We start from the raw sequence: 12,940 nt of genomic DNA on the forward strand, positions 1-12,940 counted from the left end.
GGATTCTGTGAAGCTACAACAGTCCTGGTACCAGCAAACGGCGTAGCCAGCCCACAACAGACCACCTTTCAAGACACTGAAAGTGCTTGAGTTTACAAAAAGTCTTCAAATGTTGAATATAATTGCGATAATTGCACGTTGAGTTTGCAGTAATCTGTGTAGACAGATGAAAAATGCAGACAAATATAAGTGAAACATAAACATTTTTGATGTTTAAGTTCACGTATATGTCTATTCATTGATTCAGTCGTCAACCAAAATGTAATTGAATTGAAAAACTTTCCTTTTTTGTGTTAAATATTTCTATTTGACAAAAATGTGATTAATTACAAAGCCTCTAATTAGATTTTTTTTTATCACGTCCTACCACCAATTATTATACAGCAGTGCCATTGTTAACTCTTCTGTGTATCCATCAGCTCCATGGCACTTTGCAGATTGTATTCATGTCATACTGTTGTCACATTAGCATGTAGGAAGTACAGTCTTCTTTACAATAATCAATATTTCAATGCATGTCATTGTCCCCATTGTCAGTAAAGATTTAACGGCAGGAAATTTCTAGCTGATAAACTAAGACATAAAATGAGAATGCATTGCCTGAACACAGCTGGCAATACATTATTAAAATCCCCTGGTCACAAGGAAACGCCCATTATATGAAACAACACAGCAAAGGTAATGATGCTCAAAACTGCAGTTTGAAATGACATTGACGAATCAAAGCAGTACACGATAGTCCCATCTCAGTAGGAGAGTTTTTCCAACATGGCCAGTACATGAAGCCTTCAAACTCACTGTTTCCTTCAGGGTATATGCTTTTGAGATGTAATAAAAGATTACCTCAGAAGGTATGATTTAAATGTTCCTCAATTAACTGTCTACCCAGCAAAAAATGAGCACCTTATTCTAGACTTTAATGACTTCGAGCATTTCTTGAAGCTCCTTTTCCACTACATTGATGGCTGTGTTGGACAGTTTCACGAGTGAGTTCACATTCAGAATATGCAAGTGGGACAGACAGCAAACCTACTGCTGTCACTTGAGCTGAAGGTGCACAGTTTTCCTACAGATGCTAGTAGAGGGGTAGTGGAAAGAGGCCAGCAGGGCCAAATGAGAAGTTTGTCACTTGCATTCCTCATTTGATAATTCAAGTGCCTTCCTTGGCATCCCATTACATTCCACACCATCAAATACCTACTTTAGCAAGTCACTGGATTTGTAGCTGCAATGCCTCATGACTAGGATTCCTGTGCTGTCTCTGGACACATAATTGACTTAGCTTGGAGAGTAGAGTAGGGGTGGCTGTCCAGGGTGGCTGGACAAATTTAGCAGCTATCAGGGACTGGCTGAATTCATCAGCAGCAGATTGCTTTGTTTGTTTGTTTTTTCAAATTAATGGTCTGCCTCCTCGAGAATTCAACTCAGTAAAAAAACAATTTGTAAAACTCTAACTCAAAGCAGGTGCTCATAGTAACTGGCAGATGGAGTTGCATGTGAGAAATGAGCAAGGAGCGCGTAGCTAAAGCCGTTGTGAGGCACATAGCAGAGTTGAATTAATTACAGTCCGTGTCTAGGTAGGCCCACATTGTAGTTTTTCAACAGTTATTCAAATGTTGTGTACCATGTTTGGCACCCTAGAAAGAGAAACGAAGTCGTATTCATGGACCATCATGATGTACTCTCCACATTACTGCAGAATTTGTCCGGACAGTAAAGCCTAGTTATCAGCTACAAGCCTGGCTAAGTAAATAGACTTGTAAAGACCATGCCACAATTAAAAATCACAGATCTGGAAAGGTTACATGGTATTTTGCATGCTCATGGAAGAGTTGGTTCTCTGACAGCATTGTGTTAAGAACATCAATAGAACAACTTATCAGAGTTAACTTCAATGCATCTGTGCTTGACAAATTTGTACAGAGTCGCTCATAATACCAACCATTTCTGTACTTTGATTCTGTCCTGCTAGGTAAAGTCCACAGCAATCATTGCTATCATGTATGTTTTAATTCAGAGGGTGCACAAAGAGGAAAGGGTTGCTCACAAACAGGATTGTTGTTAATGTGTTTGTGAGATGGAAAGACAGAGCAGGTTGCAGCTCTGCAATGAAGTAAGATTTTCCCCTTTTTAAATGGTAAAAAAATAGAAAATCAATGTGTGGCGGTCAGTGTTAATACTCTGGCAGGCTTTACAAATAAATCAATGCAGGGGAAACATGGATCTGATGCCATCGGATTCTTAAAATAGTGTTGCGCACCTCTGTCAATATATTCACAATAGCCAGTTTTTGGAATGCCAGTGGCCAGCTGAATATTAACATAGCTAATTAACATAACTTAATTAACATATCGCCTAGGGCTGGGCTATATGGCTCGAAAGTCTATCACGTTAAAACGCTTCATTTCAGGCAACATAATTCATAATTACTGATAATTTTTAAAAGACCGATTTTAAATAAAGGCCACGAGAAGAAAGGTTTATTTTGAATTTAGCCAGCTTAATGTAATTAAACCACTTTCATCTGTGTTTATCAAGGTACAAAGATACCAACTTCAACCTTGACACTACAATGAAAAACACACAAAAAAAACACATGAATTAATAAGAAAATACATAGATAAAAGAATTATCTTACCCTCAAACCTATAAAATAAAGAAATCAACAAAAACCCAGATGTGCATTTAAGGGGACCAGGGCAATGCCCCCTTCCCATGGTGCACTGGTGGCAAAGAACAAAAAAATGACAGCACAGTATAGGTATAGTGTAACATCTACTTGATTAACTGACATATACAAATCCTGATAAAGTCAGAAAACATAACCAAATTTGACTTGTCCTGCTGCTAAAATCTCTCGGAATATGAACTCAGCAGCGAGAGACTTCAGTACCAATTAGCAATTAAAAACAAATGGCATGATTACTGACATATTTTGCATTATATTACCACTTCAATAGCAGATTTCACTGCAATAATCTATACTAATAAACTCCATACTCACTCCTAATGTAAACATTTACTAGCACTGTTTGTGTCATTTACAGGATGTTTTAAATAATGACATAGCTCTATACATCTTGATCAGTTTAATTTCTTGACAATAAAGATTCCCCCTCTTTAAGTTACTGTATTCTGTTAACATGTTACTCTTCTGTAAAAGCACTTCTTTCGAAATATAATGGCGCGATACTTCACAAAAACATTTTGGCTGAGATAGCACTACAAACAGAGCTCACATTTACACAAGGTTACAAAAGCTTGTGCCCTCGTTCAACAGAAGTACAAGCTACAAACACAGATGGCATCATGATCCAGCACCATGCCCCAAATGTCCTAGCCCTGGTACGCAGCTAGGGCGAGGTTATACAGAGCCTCAGATCTCACAGGACTGGAGTGCTGGCTCAACGTCAATCACAGTAATGTTGGCTGACACATTGGTGAGGGTGGTGACAGGGCAAGGTTATGTGTCACTGTACGCTCATGGCTTGCATGAAGACCAGGACTGCCAGAGCTCTGTCTCATGTGAAGGGTCACCCTTAGGGTCTGGAATCCAAATTAATATACCCCACTACAATTCCACTACACCTACCAGCAAATTGCTCCCCTCAGTCCCCCGGATGAGGGCCTTCATTGCCTGAAATTGTACCCAAAGCAGCAAACCATTATAATATGCAAGGATGCTTGATTTTAGGCCGCCGTGTTTGCTCTCCATTGGTTCATGAAACATACCACAACATTCATTAAAATAACAGCCCTACCACATATTCATTCATGTATCAACTTAACACTGAGCCTTTTCAGAACTTGGGAGAACTAACATCAAGATTATTGCCAACTCAGATATTCCAGCACAAAGCTCTTCACCTGCCTTACAACGCAGTAGATTTAAATTACAATAAAAGATTTCAACACTCAGCGATGATGTGTAGGTTTGAATGTTGCTCTACCGGTGATGGATTGTTGATTTAGGCCCCTGTGAGTTGTGAATCACATTCACCTGGGTAGTTGACGTTTAATCAATAAACATCTGAACTGTTGCCATGACCCCGAGCCATAAGGATTCAATTTGGTTTCCCCACACCGACTGCAGCAGGACCCCCGCGGATATCGGAGACAAACCTCCAGTTACCTGTGGTTCATCTCAGCATCCAACCTGCAGACGAAACCAAAAATTTCTCGCTCTACATTTTTGCAAGACAAATAATCGAATGGTTATAGCAATCGGGCAAATTAGCCGTGTGTCAACAATTCAACAACAATGACAAAAATTACCATTGTGTGCTAAGGCTGACATGAAATATTTGTCTGCACTTGAATGTACAATAAACTTCACTTGCTTCCAACACTACCTGAACGAACTTTTGAAAAATCACACAGAACTTTCATAAAAATTTAAATCTTAGAGACATATATTAAGCAAATATTTTTCTTAATGAGGCATTTTATTGAAATCTGCAGCTGGACTGATTAATCAAAAATGCAGCTACAGTTTAAAACTTTGCATTTAAAAAGCTGCATCAAAAAAAGATGAACATGTGACATTTTGTACATTTGAAGCCAGTTTTTGTGGACTTTTATTGTAAAATCAACATTAGTTTTGGTGGGGTTTTTTTGTTTATTTGTTCAAGAGTATAGGTTTGGTCCTTTGGCTTCAGTTTAAAAAAAAAACTGAATGGTCAAAATCTCTCACAAATCGACCAAACACTGAAAAAAAATAAACTCCTAACTCAATACTGGAGCATGATATAATGTAGCCACACAGCAATGAGTTCATAGATGTGCCATACATGAATCTTTCACCTCAATAAATATTTAATCTTTGCTCTGAATCATTTAAAGCAAAGCCCTTTCTGGAGTTCTGCGGGCAACATGTGCAGTGTACATGGTTTTATCCCCACTTCTCTGTCCCTGCTTACCTCCCTTTCACCCCTCTCCCTCTTCTTTCTCTCGCTCTCTTTCCACTTCCCCCCTCGGTTTCTCTCTCTCTCTCTCTCTCTCTCTGTCAGTTGGACAAGCTGCTCAGTGGCCCTGAAATATGGCACATCATGCCGCTCCGTTGATCATCGTTCAGCGTTACACCCTGAATCTGAATGCAATGTAAATGATATGATGATTCCCTCTAAGGCAACATTAACTTTAGCATCATTCAGCTTTTTCAAGTGCAAAGGTTGACTTCATGAGACAATGGAGTCAACAGCAAAGTTCACTTTAATGTGATCCAGAGGTTGTGCTGGCAGACCATAAAATAACAAAAACAGTTCCTCAGCAATCACGGTTAAAAGGGGCCAACCGTATGCGCACAATATCAGTTACTATTGAGGGGTTCATTTAATTAACACACTGGTTTATATTCTTAAATACAAACTCAGATTTGCTTTAGAGTTGACTATGCTGCCTTGTTAAAGAGTCAGCTGGAGGTCATCTGTGGTTTCCAGCTGAATGGGTATGCATATGTGGAAAGAAACACTAGAATATGCATGACTGCTATTAACTTCATGTTTAACCTGTCTTGCTTGTAGCTGAGCCCTGTATGACTAAAAATAATATAAAATGCATAAAAATCAATGCTATAACCACCATCTGTAAGAAGTATGCTATATCCTTGATAGAGTAACAAAGATTTTTTTGTGGTGCATTAAAATGCACTGATGTTAGTCACGAAAGCCAAGAATCTTACAGTTTTTCTAATCATAAACACTTAACACCTAACGCTTTATTTTCACGTCACAGGAATCTGTCTGTTTATTACGTCTCTACATACTGCTGTCACTATTAAGCCCTTTTCAGACAAGGAACAGGCAACATTGCTGGATTCATCAATCTGTTTAAAGTGGCACCATTATGTCTTTTAGACATAGGTCACTTCTACATTAATGTTCTTTACAGCTTCATTCAGACATACACAGAAGGCATGGCATTCAACAGAAATTCTAAAATCCTAACAGATTTCTTCCATCACACACATAAGGAAAAACTTATCTTCTCTCTAATCTTAGACATGCATAAAATACAGGATTTGAAAAGAATGGTACATGACACACTATAGGATATTTTTAAGGTTATCGGTAGTTAGCAGTGAACCACCTCACATAATGTAAACCAAATAAAAGGCAGTGATGCAACAAGTTGCTGCAAACCTATTGATAGTCTGCATTGAGAAAAAAAACAAAGCAGACAGCTGAAGTGGTCTGGATTAGAAAATGGTTGGAAAATTTAGTCAACATGGGATGTTTACTCTTCAGCAAGAAATGCAGGTTAGGTTTTAGCTATAAGTTTTAATATCTGTAGCCAACATTAGCGTTAAAGGCTACAATGTTTGCTTGGCAACATGATAATCGTAATCAGCCCAATTAATATGAAACGTGCTTGATGTTACTGAGGCAGCCCAGATGAGTCTGTGAGCAGCTCAGAGGGTTTAAGTGTAGATAAGTAAAAGCTTCACATTACCAGATAATCTGGGCCAAACATCAGGTCAGACCAAGATCCCAGACCAGATTTCTCCTCTGATTGTTGGAGGCTGCGACTACATGCAGTGAGGACTTGTGCCATGATGAAAATGATGCATAAATGTTACAAGGTTGAACTAGTATGATTGTTGCCACTACTTTGATGGAATAAACATAAAGGCAATCGTTCAGACAGGAAACATCACACTGGTGTGCACTAAAGCTGTAAAAATAATAATAATAATAATAATAATAATAATAATAATAATAATAATAATAATAATAATAATAATAATAATAATAAATAAATAAATAAATGTAGTATAATAATAAATGTCCTGCTAAACCTGCAATTCTTTCATTTCTGTTTATTATGTAGATTGACTTCATTACCTATCAACTGCAACCCTTCTTGACATCATAATCCTGTTCCATTGCTTAAACTAGTAGTTGCCATTATGTTTATCAGGGAGCCATTTTTTGTTTCTGCGTCTTTTTGCAAAAAGAAATTACTAACGTGATAAATCTGTCGATCTAGCATAATTTCAGTTGACACAGAAGCTTCATTAGTAGTTACTATTAACAGTTTTCATGAATTCATCTATGCCTGTTACCATTTTGGATGTAACAGGCTTAAAAAAAATTATATGTTCTTCCAATTTTAGATCCCAGCAACAAAGCTTTGATGGGTAAATGGTCTCTCCAGCCAATGGAAACAGTTGTCACTTAGCACAACACTTGGAAGGAGGAAAGACAATGATAGAATTACACTTGTCGAGAGTCAGTTATTCAACCACAAACACAATGGGGTGCATTGTCAGGCTGTGCCTTAAGTATTCACTGGAAAGAAGCTGTGTTTACATGCTATGACTTGCTATGGGTATGTTTTGCCTTGAATATGGAACAACTCAAATCATTCAACCAAATGAATTGTGTTTACAGTCTTTCATTCACTGCAAAGGAACAGAGCTCATGGGAAGTACCATGTATGTCTCTAAAAAGCAGGTCATTAACCTCTTTACTATAAACAATTTCTAACTCCATCACAAACTACAGGAGAAAACAGCAGCTGTTCAAGCTGCCCAATCACAGTTCTTATAATCTACACCATCCCTTTGCTCAAACATGTGCAGACAGCAACAACAGAGTGCAACATAACAGATGTATTTGGTTTCAAAATAATGATCTATCCAATTCATGGTCCCGCTGAATCCTGGCCGTAGTGACACATTTTACGAATATCATTTTAAGTTCATGGTATCAAAAGGTAGTCCACACCCAGTCACTTGGGACAGAAAAGAAATTCTTCTGAAACAAATGAGAAAGGCTCTACAGTATAGACAAGTACAATGTTAACAGGACATTGCGTTACTCTGAAGCATCGCATTCAGGGTAAAACCCGTTAAAGTGTCCTGGCCTCTAGCACCAACAACTACAAGGGTTTGAAAAAATGCTCCAACTTACCTTATCCTCTTCTGCTCTTGGTGACTCTCTTTCTCCAACTGACACTTTGATGCCTGTTTTGAAACAAATGTGTTATACTCCAGGTATGGTAATTTTATGAATTCAGTTCTTGCGCTGAATATGAATTACCAGTTACATCACTGCAACTACATTGAGATGAATCAAATTGATGGAGTTTTCTGTTTCAGTGAAAATTTGTTGTTGTTTCTTTTAAGAAAACAACATCCAAATCTCTGATTCCAGCTTCATAAATCTGCATATTTTATGGTTTCTTTCTAAATGTCTTTAGGCTGTGGAAGGGATAACACATTTTAGGAAATCATTTTAGTCTTTGGGAAACACTGATCTATATTATTCACTATTTTCTGACCAAGCAACTGGTCCAGATAATAATGTACAGATTAATCAGCAGCGGAAATAATTGTTATCCGCAGGCCAACACAAACTGTAATTACATCAACGAGTAATCCGAGTGATCCGAGTAAATCTTCGTTGCTTAATTGAGCCAGCTAAAACTATTGCGGGACGCTAGACAAAAAGCTGGTAGTCCAACATACAATAACACCTCATTATAAAACCTCAGAAAAGTTTGGCTAGTGGTATTTTCTTGGGCGACATGTCTCCTGACTTTTACATGAACAAAGTCTTTAGCACCCTGCAGGTAGCTCTGTTTAGCTGTTGAGCATTGAGCTTCTGTTAACCTAAACTTACTGTTGGTTAATGTACAGAACAATGTTATGTAACTACGTCAGCAAAAACGCTATGAAAATAATTTTGCCAGACATGATATCAACAGATATGCCGCATTAAATTGAATTACAAGAGCAAACAAAATGCCTTTATATCAGATACTTTCAACGAGCAATTTATACAAACCAAGTGGGTTTTACTGTGTAGAAGTCAGGGGACACGAGGCCAATTCAGGAACTAATGCTAGCCAAACGTTTTAAAGGTTTTATAGTATGATAGTTTTGCGCTAACAGCAACAATTGTTTGGCTAGCGTTTCTCCATACTACGTTTTAACTAGCTCAGTTAAGCTAGCTATGACGTTATATCTCTGCTCCGAGTTGATACGTTTCAAGCTTAGGTAACAATTTATGCTTTTACATGAAGAATTCGTGGTTTTATGTCAATGCGCCACCTTGTTAAGGTTAGTCAAATCATACTTTACTTACCGCTCATCGTGCTGTGAGCTGTAATGGACGCTCCGGTTTGCTAACCTCCACCTGTATACAGGTGTTTGACAGGTCTGGCCACTTATCGTCTAAAATGTCTTCCTATCATTTACGTCCTGACAACTTTTTAAAAAGTCACAGAGTCACTTTTTTTGTAGCCCAAGCTAAGTTTGTCACTGAAGAATCAGCGGTTAGTTCCACTCGAAAGTTGCTCGCGGTTCACCGGTCGGTTCACAAGTCAACTTCCGTGTCGACCGGAAGTTACAAACTAACCAATCAGAATCATGTCTATAACAATAACTGTTAAAGCTAGATTGTCATCAAAAGTGATTTGGAAATCTATTCACGAGTTAGTTTGAATCAATTTTAATTTATTTCATTGTGAACTGTAATTCTAAGAATTATTTTACCAGCTGATGGATTGTAGTTTATAGTTTGAATAGTGTACACAGGAGAAAAAAAATTGAAGGCTATGAAATTAATTAACACTGAATAAAAATATGTCAAATCAAATTTCGATTGTTATGGTTAGAGAGGTGTTTTTGAGCTGTTTAACTGGTAACAAATTCTCAACCATTGAGTTAATTCACACACTAGTCAAATGTGGATTTAAAGGACAATGATCAAATAATGTGACCGATACATAGATATCCCTTTGACTATTGACTATAAAAGGCAACTTTAAAATTCATTCAAATAACGCTATGCCAGAGACAATATGGATATGTGGTTGTTGGCATGCTGGATGCTGGCATGTCAGTCAGGCCCTTAAATGTCCAACACTGCTCTATTTGTGGTTTAAGAAATCGTTTCCGACAGCACAATATCATAGACAAGCTGCCTCATGATGCTCTGAATGACCGACAACATGATCCTGTCTCCCAAAATGATCACCAACTACATCAAGTCCTTCAGGAAGAGTGGGACAACATTCTACAAGCAGCATCAACAACCTCAATAACTCTGTGCTTTGGAGATGTGTGACGTAATTTCTGGTGTATGACCCCACTCTCCATCTGCCCATTATCATTTCCAATAAAATCGTATGTGGTTGTTTAATGACATACACTGTGTTGTAGTGATGTCGTGTTGGAACAGCAAATACTTATTCCCCAATGTTAAAACTAATAGAATATACCACCAACTGATATCATAAGGGCACTTCTCATAATAAGATCAAGACTTTAAAATATTGTATTATAGAGCGAAGGCCAGCAATTCTACTTGAGCATGATCTTGGCAACAGTTAAGCTCCCTTTTAACATCTTCCTGGTGGCACCTGTAGTGGATGGACATGGAGAAGTTTACAGACTTTGTTAACACAGGCTACCACAACAGTGTGATGAAAGAGGTCCTGGCTTAGGCTACTATATTTATGTGATGGCACCAGTCAGGTAAATATGTTTGTGGTTTTTCCAGATAAACTGCAAAACTGAGTACCTGTTAGCTGTTGTGACAAATATTTCATGACATTATTGTAACAAACATACTCGATTTTTTTTCAAACTGAGACACATGGTTGGGATTGAGGTAACTTTTTCTCAGTGATGCACATTTTGTCTTGTTTTAGTTTCTAGTGTCATCAAAACTAACATAAGAAGAAACTTGTGGAGACTTTTGTACCACTCCTCAGTTTTCTTGCACTTCACTTGTCCTTTTCAACTGAAAATAACATTCACTTTGCATTTGTCTTCTTGAACAAGCAACAAGAAAACAAGTTTGGTTTTACTGCTTCTCATAAAGGATTTCCACCTCATTAATAATTAGTAATCTGAAACGGAAGGAAAACAATGCTTTGCCTCATGCCAGAATGTCCTCAAAGTCATGGTCACCTGTTAAGGCCCAGATTGTATCAACCAGAGGATGCAGGACGCTCTGCTGTGATTGGTGGTTAAGGTCAGGGCAGGTTGGTGGAGTGGTTGTTTGGGTTAAGGTAGGATGGGTCAGACAGAAGAGCTGATCCCATCCATCCATCCATTATCTATACACCGCTTAATCCTCATTAGGGTCGCGGGGGGGGGCTGGAGTCTATCCCAGCTGACTCGGGCGAAGGCAGGGGACACCCTAGACAGTTCGCCAGTCTGTCGCAGAGCTACATACAGAGACAAACAATCACTTTAGAATGATCAATTAACCTCAGCATATTTTTGGACTGTGGGAGGAAGCCGGAGTACCCGGAGAAAACCCACACATGCACGGGGAGAACATACAACCTCCATGCAGAAAGATCCCGGGAAAGCCGGGACGCGAACCAGGGATCTTCTCGCTGCAAGGCGAAAGTGCTAACCACTACTCCACTGTGCAGCCCGGAGCTGATCCCATCCACCACCAATCCTCTGATAAGAAGATAAGCAGCTCAGCCAGCCAGAGATATGAAAGATCAATAGACCCATCTAGTGGTCAAAGAAAGCACTGCCTCCACTCTGACCCCTGAAACCTCTTTGGTCCTGCAGACCGACGAACCAATATTCACTTTCTAACACCCTCTCGTGCCAAAACTGTGTGCTGCTGCTGTGTTCGCCACTATTTGCCTCACACATGAAACTTTCAACAAGGATAGAAAGAGGAGGAAAACTGACCGCTGTGGTTCACTGACTAAGATGTAATGATAACATTCTACCAACAGATGTCAGAAGTAGAGGAGCGCTTTGCTCATGTTAAAGACTTTAAGTGGAGTTTTTCTGTAAGTTGTGGATTTTTAAGTCTGTGGTGAACAAAGCTAAGCAACTGTACTGTGATTAGATTTGCTATAGTATATTAAATGCATGCATTTTTAGTGCAGCGCTACCTTTTGAAGAAAAAACATTAACTGTGTTAATGTTTATTGTTTAATTCTACAATCTGAAAGTGCCAGTTTCCTCACTTCACTGTAAAATAGACATTTAATCACTGTTATTTTTTAGGTTAAAATCTCTCTTAGTTGTTTCAATTCTATGTAGAAGCTAAAGGGGCCACAACCTAATTTTCCTTGTTTTTATTTTTAACCTTTGAGACATTAAAGAGATCTACTTAATAATTTAATATTTGGATATTCTCATGTGAGTTATGCCAAACAAAACATCCCCTCCACGCATTATGCTATCAATATTTCATTCTTAAGGAAAGACCCTACAGACACATTGTTTTTTATGCTCTGATCAGTTCTAAGATTTTTGGATAATTAGCTTCCACAAAGTGTTCTTTCAGACTAACTGAAATAAAATCCAAAGCACACATTAGATGCTGATTTGACATTTTGTCTAGTGGACATTTCTGCGAACTACATCACGTTATTCAGGTAGTACCTAATTTGCACATTTAAACATAACATTTTAGAAAATGTGTCATAAAAAAGAAAACAATAATTTTCTTTATGTATGTAATTTTATAATTTTTGCCCTTAAATATGAGTTTCTAATTTTAAAGATTAGAAACCAGAAATCTCCATGCACCAGAAATCTCCACTTCAGTAGCATTTACATTTACAGTTTTAATTCTGTCTACAGCATACAACAGAAGTGAATACCACCCCTGTGCACTATCATTTAAATGCCAAATGATTCAAATCGGTAACACCTCTTAATAGCTGCATTGTTTCTAAAAATATTGCCTTATATAAACAATAAAAAAAATACTATAGAAAGACCATATTGAAAATACAGACCCCAATAACAATATCAAGAGCAAATATACCTGTGAAGTCCGTGTATTTATCTGGTAATTGGATATTCCGTTCTGAAACGGGTATTGAAAAACAAAAAACGAGTGGTTATTTGATTTTCGTTTTAAAATACAAAAATTAAAATTGAAATACAAGGCGTTTTTCCTTTTCATGATCAAAAAGGGATATACTAAATTTTAAAAATGCTTTG

The 12,940-nt window shown here is 37.9% G+C and overlaps 1 long non-coding RNA gene across 1 annotated transcript in view; it reads right to left on the reverse strand.

The window, feature by feature from the left end:
• LOC111564867 (uncharacterized) overlaps positions 1-9,307 on the reverse strand; it is a 58,676-nt gene extending 49,369 nt beyond the window's left edge. The window contains exons 1-2 of the long non-coding RNA XR_004846903.2: positions 9,090-9,307; positions 7,914-7,966 (exon numbers count right to left, since the gene is read on the reverse strand). This is a non-coding gene — a long non-coding RNA (uncharacterized LOC111564867). The remainder of the gene's footprint in view (positions 1-7,913; positions 7,967-9,089) is intronic.
• Between the last annotated feature and the right edge of the window lie 3,633 nt (positions 9,308-12,940).

This window comes from Amphiprion ocellaris, chromosome 3 (genome assembly GCF_022539595.1).
Source record: "Amphiprion ocellaris isolate individual 3 ecotype Okinawa chromosome 3, ASM2253959v1, whole genome shotgun sequence".
Lineage (NCBI taxonomy): Eukaryota > Metazoa > Chordata > Actinopteri > Pomacentridae > Amphiprion > Amphiprion ocellaris.